Genomic DNA, 11,286 nt, shown 5'->3' with positions numbered 1-11,286 from the left:
GATGTTGCGGTAATCAGTCGTATGCATCCATCACATGGGAGTTGCACTCGTCAAGCGATTGCGGTCATCGTGTAGAGTTGCGGTATTAAGCGAATGCGGTCACTGAATGATTGCGGCTACGCGATAATGCATACTAATAGGATCAACGCAAGGTTGATGGAATGAACACGTCAATGCATCTATCTTGAGAAAATCAAAAGCTGATGTTGACATTTCACCTACCATGCCATTAGCGGCAGAGGTTCAGAAAAGGACTAACGCGCCGAATGTCAGAATTAGAACAGTCCATTAATGTTGTCAGCGATCCAAGCTCTATAAATAGAAGCCGTTGAGCAGAATTCCAACTTGTCTAGGGATTACCCCTACAACCCAGGGTTTTCCCTACAATCCAGACAAAATGCATGAGAAGACGCTTGAGAGTTCTTCACCTCCTTCATCCATTCCGAGTGACGACCGAAGCCTTCGACCGGAGCTAGATCTCGGGAGAGTCAGATCTACCGCCCATCCATGGTATCACCGACAGCCTTAACGCACATCCGCTGGAAGCAAGTCTTTGCGTCCAGCCGGTCATTTCATTTTCCTTTCTTTTCTTATATTATATTGTATGACATTTTGTGATTAAGGAATTAATACAATTTGTTTTTAATACATTTCTCTGTCTCCTTCGACTCCATCTCCATCTTTTTTGCTTAGCATCTTTACTTTCATTCCAACACTTAGTGAGATTGCTTGGATATCGCATACTTAGTCATGTGGATTAGGGATATGAAGCATGTAGCAACCCACTGAGAGGTGTGCGTTGCGTTAGTGTGTGAGTAACCTTATTTTCTTAGTGTGAAGCTGCGACAACGCCTGTCTATAGGCTAACGCAATGCTTGTCTATGAGTAAAGTCAGCAACAACCAACTGCCCAGGAGGGTAAGTAGTTGGTCGCATTAAGCAATGTATGCATTGTTCACTAGAGATCGGAATAATCTTAGGTCAACCAAGTTCATGCGGTTACCTTGTCCTATGAGCGCATCATTCATCATTTAGGCATATTTGAGAGAGTAGTCTAAAACCCAAATCTAAGACTTGAGAGAGCGGATTGGAACACATAGACAAGAACGGGGAACTTAGAGATAAACTCAGTTTGCTATCACACAGTTTATATGCCCTACAGATAGAATATTGCATGCATCCAGGAAGTAAGATAAGGTGGTATGTGGCTAGCATGCTCATGCGGCGAGAGCTAGTGAGTAGGTTATGGAGGTCTAGGCAGACATTGGCTTCTCGGCGTTATCGCAAATCCACCGCATACGTCCTAGAGTTAGGTTCACGTGTGTGTAGCATGATTGCATGGCTTGCGTTGACTAAGGTTGCCTTTGCGGTCACTCTTAAGTATTGCAATGAAAACATCTCCGCATTTTATCTATCTTTCTCATTCATTTGTTTCATGTCAAGAGTTGTCGTGTCTCTACCTCTCATGCATATTCTCATTGCGTTGTCTGTTAGCTAGGAGTAGGAGTAGAGTTAACGTAGCAACCCCCCTCCAACATTCTTTTATTTAAATCGCTGCATGCATATTACCGCATTCATTTTGCTACAAGTCCCAGTGTTCGACCTCGGATCACCCGAGAAACTTGCGTTCGCGTTATACTTGGCGTGAATGCAAGAAAACTTGTGACAGGACGCATAGTCATCACACACATTTGTAAACGCATATTCATTCCAACACATGACCATCGACTCATGACTATCAACGTATACCTTAAGAACATTCATCGCATACCGCGTCCAAGGGATTTTAGTTGTTGAATAATTTGACATCTAATTTCTCGTCATCAAAGGGCCAAACCATTTTCCTAATATTTTCATTTTTTATAATTAATTACATAATACATATTTAATTAATTAGCTCAATTAAATAACACTTATTTAATTTTAATTTGCAACACAATTAAATAACTATTTATACATTAAACCCAATTTAATGTATATATTTAATTATCATATACATCACATGTATATGTGCAAAACCTCTCTATTAATTAATTTTTTTTAATCTAATTGACAAGAATTAATTATTTTGAATCTTACTCAACTATTATTTTTCAATTTAATTACAGATTATATCCACAATTAATTATATATTAATCATATTAATATATAATTTCCTCAAATTAATTTGAACAATTCAAAATTTCCCTCTTAAGGATCCTTAAGTGAGTTAACGAGGGGACCTGGTGGACTTGTAGATCAGAAGCTCCAACGATATGAGATTAATTGGCTAAACTCATTGACCAAATTAATCAATGCTAATTTATTTATTCACTCTTCTCACTACAGATATATTTCTGTGTCCACGGATTTGGACCAATACAAACAAGTTAGTCCTTTAGGAGTGTTCATAAATCCAATTGGGTTCATTTTACCCTTGGGTTACCTCTGACTTCTTAAGTATCAATGGTCCTCTAATTAACAGTCCAACCAATAAACAAAAATCCCTCTCAGGCTAATGAGAGGGTAAGGTCTTTTGTTGAAGTCCTAGAGACATCATCTAAGGGAACACTCATCTACTTACCCTTAAGATGGGAAAGAGTGAATTCCATATTGTATTATTATGTTTTTAGCTCCTCGCTCAGTCTTGTCCCCAAAATGGTAGGCATATTAGGTCGGTGATCTAACCACCCCCACCCATACAAATAAAAGGACAATCTCTCGTGAATAGGAGTTCATAATATAATTAGGATTAAGACTAAGTCACCTAGGTCATCCTCATGAAATAGAAACCTAACTAGTCAACGGTGTTACATCTAGTGGTTACTATTTCACGGTCCAGTCTTATGCAAACTCGTTACATATGATATCCCCATTCACGTGTCACCTACACGAATGCGTCGGATCATTACGTTTGTATCAAATACAAAGTGGACCGTATCCATAGTATCACTAGGATAAGGTACCTAATCTTATCCCTACACTATAGACCCTTGTATGTCTCCACATACAGTTCAATACTCATAAAACAACTTTGGATGTTAGTTTATTAGATTTAGGATTATTAAGACAAAATAGACAACAATACGAGCAATAACATTTATTGAATTAACATTCATAACTCTTTATTGATGACGGTCAATTTATAACATTTATTATCTACGAATTTTAGGGCATAAAACCCAACAACCGGTGCCAACCAAGTTTCTAGAATGTTGATCCTGTATAGCACATAAAGAAGGTGTAAGCCAAACAAAACGATTAAATTAATTGTGACACCGATATTAAATTGCATTGTAAGGTCGGTACAAATAAAATATGTTCAAGCATGAAACCACTGGCATCATCAATTAATAGTGTTTTTTTTTTTTTTTTTTTCATTTGGCAAGCTTACATGAAATAATTGTGTATGTTTGAGTCAAAGAATTCAAATTTTCTGTCGCATGATGAGATGCTCACGTATTAATTATCCAAGAAAAGGAAGAGTTAAATTTATCCATTATTTGCATTCTATTCGATTCAAAGCAAGAGTGATTCTCTCCAAGCAAATCTGTACCAAACCAAAAATTTGGGAAACGTGAAACAAAAACAAGCTCCCCAACCATCAATTTGAAAAAACTGGTAGTTGGCCAAAATCTCACAACAATAAAATCAATCTTCCATGTAAGCGTACATGAATGGTGTTGGATTGAGAATATATATATATATTTTTTTAGATCCATTTCAAAATTCGATTTAGTTGGATTGACAATTCAAACAATCTAGATACATTCTTCAACCCAACACTTAAAATTTAGATTGGGTTGAATTGCGGGTTATAACTTAGTTTTTTTCTTATTAATTTAAAAATATGTAAATTTATCTACAATACATTACTAATAACTAAACTCTCATAAAATTCAAATGTTAAATATTAAATATAATATTTTACATTACTAATAACTAAACTCTCATAAAATTCAAATGTTAAATATTAAATATAATATTTATTACGAACTTTAAACAAAAGACAAATATCATAACAATTTTAAAAACAAAAATAGTAAAACTTTAAACAACAATGGGTTGGATTGAGACAACCCGGATTTTTTTAGCCAACCGGAGACCCAATCTAATGCAACTAAAATAGAAAAATTTCAGCTCAATCCAATTCAAGAACAAAATTGACTCGATCCAACCCTTATAATTTGAGTTGGGTAGTCCGGATTATTTGGATTATCAGATGTTTTGAACACCCTTAAGCATGGATTAAATGCACAAAATCACAAAACATCACAGCAGACCAGTTGTACCCTTTGTTTTTTAGTTTTTTAGTTTTAGTTTTTTGTTTTTCTGTTCGAGTATGGCACGTCTTGGCAATTCCGTGGCAAAAAGAAAAAACATACAAACTCAATCGGCGTAATAGCAAACTCAGTAGGTGGCCGGCGAAGTTTCTATGGCAGATTTTTCATTTTTTATTTTTAGGTTAATTAGTATACTCTGATACCATGCCAAATAAACCTCTTTCCTTACTTTTTCATTTTTAATTAATTCATTATATACAGCCTAAAATCAAATTACATCATAAAAAAAAAAACTTAAATGGAAACTAATTACAAAACATATAAGAAAATAAATTTACAAATCAGATACGTAAGTATATTTTTCAATACGTGTGAAGATGAAGTTTACATAATTCTAGTATTTGATTTGATTTATTTTAGTTTTTAGTTGGAACAGTGAACGTTTTTAAATAGACTATTTAATTTTAGAAGGGAACACTTATATAATATTATTAAAAAAAAAGATATGTCAAATTGTATGTCAGAAATTAATATTTGATATATAAAAAAAAATTAAACAAAAATAAAGAGGCGCAGCTCATGTAGAAAGCTAAAATCAAAATGGTAGCTCTTCAATTGCTCTGTCACAGCTTTCCCCAATTCCCATATTTCTTTGTGAATACTTTTGAGATGTCATCATAAATTAGGCTGTCAAAAAAAAATAAAAATAAAAATTTTATAAAATTAACCATTAAAGTAGTTTATTAGTGAAAAATTATAAACTTATCTTTGATTTTAGAGGTAGAGTATATATCAATTACACTTGAGTTATGCTCACTTTTTAATGGTTGAAATAGTATCATAAGATAAAACGTCACATCTCATATTTCTCTTATTTATTTATTTTTATATATCCGTGAGTATTCAAGTCAACTTACATGCATTTCGACTAATTTTACGGGAAAACCCACATGATCTTACAACATTTAGTTGTCATCGAAATCTGTAGGATCTTAACACCTAGGTAAGTGACCATCATGGATTAAACCCATGACTCTTTAGCCTTTTGACCTTCTTTTGATGTTTCCATTACCACTAGATAATCCATGATAGTTCATTTCTCTTATTCTGTTAAAAACATAAGACAATATTATTAAAATTGAAAATTATAACACTTATGGAATCGAATATCGCAATTTAAAAGAGAATAAAATAAGATGCAAAACAAAACACGAAGAATTAGAAAAGGAAAAAGCAAAGCAGAAGGATGAAAGAAAATAACACAAGAGAGTCCCCAAAGGGGTGACCTGAGAACACAAAAGATATTTTGAATTAATCCCAAAATAAAATCAATTGGGCAAACTCCAAATCCATTTGTGTTCTCTGGTTCACTCCTCTGGGGTTACTATCTGTTACGTAAACTCATATAACACACATTCCATTCCCTTCTTCTCATCCTCTTTTTAAACTAAACCTCATAATTATTTTCCAACAATGTCCTCATTCTTTCAACATTCCAAATGTTGTCATCATATCCACATTTTGGAGGATTTTCTTAAATGCCCTCCAACATTCCTTTATTTTCAAGAATACCCTCCTTTGATGTTAATTAGTTTGTTTTATTTTGGTCTTAACCTTTTAAAATGAGTTTGATACCTTTCGAATATCTTCATCATCTCCACATTTGAGGAGTTCGTGTCTATAAATTTCTAAGTTTTAAAAATAGGGTTATTTAACAAGTCTCAATAAATCTAGTAAAATTTTCACAGATAGAAAAAATGTCAAACTATTTACAGAAATAACATATAAATCGATAGATACCGATATACTTCTATCAACGTCTATCAGTGATAGACTACTATCAGCGTTTATCACTGATAGATACTGATACACTTCTATCGACTTCTAAAAAAATACTAAAACTTTGCTATTTTGTCTAAATAAATTTTCTTATTTTTCTATTTTTAAAAATTCTCCATAAATCTATATATTTTGTGCCTAAATCTTTAGCTTATTCCACATTTTTTTCGTGACGTTTCATGATTGTAAGACAAAAATTGACCAATTAGACAAATTTTTGTCATATACAAAATTTGATGTGTCTTATAATTTGTTGTTTTCGTAAAAAATGTTGATAATATTGGGTCCATCAGACGCTTTTTTTTCCCTTCTAATTACCATTAAACTCAAATTTGAAAGTTCGGTAATTTAAAAATAAATTTATTAATTTTAGAAGATGATTGACTATGTCTAATGAACTTGTTAACTAGGGGTGTTCGTGGGTTGGATTGGATTAGATTGAAGAACTTTTTTGGATCCAACCTAATTGTTCAGGTTGTTAATTTCTTCCACCAAATAACACTTATTAAAAGATGAACTCAACCCAACCCAACCATGAAACATTTGGGTTGGGGTTGGGTTGGGTTGATCAGGTTATTTTTGTTCTAAAAGAAAGTAAGTTGTTAATATGTAAAAATTTGATTTAATTATTTTCATATATTGAATTAAGATTAACAACTCAATTTCAATTTATATAATGAATATTTTCTTTTCAAAGTGCTAAAAACTGTTTTTAGGAGTTGCTGGAGAATAAATTATCTAAAAAAAATGATAAAACTTAAATAAATATATGTATATATGATTGTACCATAAATAAAAAATATACATTATAAAGTTAATAATAAGTTCGGGTTGGTACGGGTTATTTTAGGTGAATTCATGAATCAACCCAACCCACCAAAATTTCATTTATTTGAACCCAACCCAACCCAAATGAGTTGATAACTGAACCCAAAATGTTGTTAAAATCTAGTTATAGATTTTGTTGACATTTTGATTTAACAATATTTTAGGACACTTTTGACATTTTGAAATTATCCCCTGTCTTTTAATTTTGAATATTTTAAAATAAAAAAACATACCATTTATAGATTTACTATTGATTATATAAGGATTTTATTTTTTGAAATATCATTAATTATGGTATCTCTTATCAATAATTTTTTAAAAAAATTAATTCTTTTTTAACCACATTTACTCTGTCTTTTTTGTTTGTTATTTATTAATTTAAAATGATATTAATTTAATAAAAGATATTTCTGTTGAATGATAAATTTCGGCCAATTAAAATTTGCCACATCATCACAATTGAAGCTCAAGCCCAATATGAAAATTATAAATGGATTGGGTCAGGTAATTAAATTTGCTAAGGCCCAAGCCAATTCAAGCCTAGGATAGAAATTTGGGCCAAAGAAAAGACTAGATCCAAGCCCACTTTTAGTCCAAGCCCAAAATCAAATAGACGCAAGCCCATGTAAAGCCCACGAAGAACCCTTGTAAATCGAGGTCTTACTTCTTCATTTGAGGGGATTGGCAGCTCTGAGGATAAGAAGCTTTGACGATCGAAGTTCTGAAGAATTGAAAACCGAAGTTCTCAAGATCTGAAGGCCAAAGTTTTTAAAATTTGAAAACTGAAGCTCCCAAGTTCTCAAACTTCAAAGACCAAAGCTCTCAAGATCTAAAGAATTGAATACTGAAGCTCTTCAAGCTCTTAAGTTCTCAAGCTCCAAAGACCGAAACTTTCAAGATCTAAAGAATTAAACACCGAAGCTCTTCAAGCTCCCAAGCTCCCAAGCTCCAAAGTCTTAAAAATAAAAGCTCTTAAGCTGTCAAGTGCCGAAAACTAAAGCCTTTCAAGTTCCAAAGACTAGCACTCAAGTTCTTAAGAACTAAAGATAATGACTATTAGGAGCTTCAAAGATCCGAAGACTTCAACAAATTAAGCGTATCTTCACAACTTCAAGCTAAATATTCAATCTCCTCAAACTCAAGGAAAAGCTCACAAGCCGATAAAAAAGCCAGAGATCAATCTAAGCTAATCAACAAGCCACAAGCCGATCTAAACTAATCAACAAGTCTAAAGATTACTCCAAGAAGATCAACAAGCCCAAAGGTCGATCCTCCAAGACGATCATCAAGCTCAAAGGCCGATCATCCAAGAGGATCAACAAGCTTAACATTAGACTTTACTTTTCGAGAGAATGCATCAAAGAATTATGTATTAGAGATTGTACACACTATAATTAAATTTAATACGAATAAAAAGTTCAAATTCCATGAATTAAATTTATCAGAAAATCTCGTCGAACAGTTTGGCATAACTGGTGGGACCATCTCTCCCTTTCATCTCTTTCTCTATAACAAAAAGAAGTCATGACTTCTAAAAAAAACATTCCAAAACTTCAAGCAATGTTTACACAAGAATAATTACTCGAAGTCATTCCAAGAAAATTCAACGATTTGAAGAGCTGCCACCCTTTGAGGTCGCGAAAAATATCTGGGAGCAACTGTCAAAATCAACAAATGGTAGAATTGTCACCAAAGAGAATCCATTATCTAGTGAAGTCACTTCATCTTCTAAACAATCAGGAAAAGAAGCTTCGGAACCCAAACTAATGTTAGTAATGATGACAGGTGTGGTTACAGATGAAGAAAGAATGGTTAAACTAGAAAAAAAGGTGAGCCAACTAATGAAGGCAATCGAAGAGAGAGATTATGAAATCGCATCTCTACAGAATCACAATGAAAGTCGTGATGCTGTTAAATCAAGTCAAACACCTGCTGTCAAGGATAATGATAAAGTAAAGACAATCTTGCAAGAAAACCAACAACAACAATTAACTTCAATTGCTTCGTTATTAGTGCAACTATTGAAAGATATGATCACAAACTCTATCAAGGCCCGATATGGTGGTCCATCCTCTTTTGTATTCTAAACCATATAAAAAAAGAATTGATAATTTAGCAATGCCAATAGGATACCAGTTACCTAAATTTCAATAATTTGATGGGAAAGGCAATCCAAAGCAACATGTTGCTTATTTTATCGAAACATGTGAAAATTCTAGAATGCGAGGAGACTTATTGGTCAAACAATTTGTTCGAATATTGAAAGAAAATGTTTTTAACTGGTACACTGACTTGGAGTATGAGTCAATTGACAGTTGGTAACAATGCGAAAAAGAGTTTCTAAATTGCTTCTTCAACACTAGGCGAATAGTCAGTATGTTTGAGCTCACCAATAACAAGCAACGAAAAGGTGAACTCGTTATTGATTACATTAATCGTTGGAGAGCTACGAGTCTGGATTGCAAAGACCGTCTCACCGAACTATCTGTTGTTGAGATGTGCATTCAAGGAATGCACTAGAGAATTCTTTACATTCTTCAAGGAAGAAAGCCTCGTACCTTTGAAGAGCTAGCTACTCGTGCCCACGATATGGAACTGAGTATTGCTAATCGAAAAGATAAAACCATCTTAGTCCCTAACATAAAGAATGAAGGAAATTATGGCGAGACGACTTTAGAAGAATCTATGGCTGTCAATACAACTCCTCTTAAGTCGTCCCTCAATGAAAAAATAAGAAACCTAAAAAGCGTCAAGAATATGAAATACATCGTTTAAATTTATAAGAAAGACAAGAAAAAAATCTATCATTTTCCTGATTTCAACATTTCTGACATGTTAGAACAACTACTGAAAGCACAGTTGATTCAACTTTCTGAGTCTAAATGACCAAAAAAGATGTAAAAAGTCGATGATCCAAACTACTATAAATATCATCGAGTCATCAGTCATCAAGTGTAAAGATGCTTCCTTCTAAAAGAGCTAATGTTAAGATTAGCTCAAGAAGGAAAAATTGAACTAGACTTTGATGAAACAACTCCATCAAATCATGCTGCAATAGAAACAAATAGCTGCAATCAAATAAACTTTACAAGTTCATATCATATCAATGTCGAAGAAGCCAATGATTCAAAAGAAATCAAGCAAAGAACTTTTATTTTCAACCTTCAACTACTCAATCTTCAATCTTCCAAAGATTGGGTATGACCACGGGGAAAGAAGAAAATCAATGTTTAATGTCTACTTCCACTTGAACTTCAGTTTTTAAAAGGCTAAGTATTTCAACATCAAAGAGAGATTGAACTTCGCCATTTGCTTTTGATCGTTTCAAAGTGACAAGCGATTAACACGAACAAAGATGAAAACTTTGAATGCAAAACCATTTCATGAAGCAAGCAGTGACGATAAAATTCACAGTATTGTCCCTTCACGCATGAAGAGGAAGTTGTCTGTTGTCATTAGTACAAAAAGTTCCTTAACGGTGAAGTCACATCATATTGACAAATCCCACAAATGAAGAAGAGGGTCAAAACCATGGTGAAACTAATGTAATAACTCCTTGTCTTAAGAGTATAAATTGCATGTTGCTCCTTGTCTGCATAAGCTTAAAAGGTGAATGACCACAAAAAAAAAAAAAAAAAAAAAAACTATGTTATGACTCGATCTCTTATTTCAAGGGTACATAGGTAACTTAAAGAAATTTAAATTTAGTCCATAAAATATTATGACAAAAACTAGGAATGCCACAACCACCTAATAGTTACATTATAAGATTGATATTGTTCATCCTCAATGAAAAATAAAATTCTAAATTGAAGATTTTCATCTTTAATAGGGGTATCTTAACAAATTAGGACAGAGTAACAAATTCAAGATGTCCATCCCTAGTAGGAGGGGATACAGTAAATTGAAGAAACACGCTGCTTTGCACGAGACTACACGAATAAGATGCATACAAAAAAAGGTCTCACTAAACAAAATCAATCTTGTCATTGCTATCTTAAATAAAGAAGCTTCAAGTGTTGGGTATCGCTTGCTTCAAGCTGAAGGCATCAATTGCCTAAATTTCGACACTTCATCTTCAACGTTGGGGCTTTACTCACTTGAAACGACATCTCATCTTCAAAGTTCAAGATTGGAAGCCACTTCACTCATATTCAAGTTCAGTGCAGATGACTCTGCTTCATTTTTAAAGTATGTGGTTGGTTTTGCTCACTTGAAATGACATTTCATCTTCAAAGTTCAAGATCGGAAGCCATTTCACTTTATCTTCAAGTTCAGTGCAGATGGCTCTGTTTCATCTTCAAAGTATGGTATGGTTGGTTTCGCTCACTTGAAGTGACGTTTCATCTTCAAAGTTC

The 11,286-nt window shown here is 33.3% G+C and overlaps 1 long non-coding RNA gene across 1 annotated transcript; it reads right to left on the bottom strand.

Moving 5' to 3' along the window:
* Positions 1-4,728: 4,728 nt before the first annotated feature.
* Positions 4,729-5,677, bottom strand: LOC120081875. Its single transcript, XR_005482971.1, has 2 exons — positions 5,179-5,677; positions 4,729-4,948 (listed from the first exon to the last, which is right to left on the bottom strand). It is a non-coding gene; the product is annotated as an uncharacterized LOC120081875 (long non-coding RNA).
* Positions 5,678-11,286: the final 5,609 nt, after the last annotated feature.

Source organism: Benincasa hispida, chromosome 7, assembly GCF_009727055.1.
Source record: "Benincasa hispida cultivar B227 chromosome 7, ASM972705v1, whole genome shotgun sequence".
Taxonomy (NCBI): Eukaryota; Viridiplantae; Streptophyta; class Magnoliopsida; order Cucurbitales; family Cucurbitaceae; genus Benincasa; species Benincasa hispida.
Note: the sequence above shows the minus strand (reverse complement) of the source record. Positions and strands in the feature narration are given on the sequence as shown.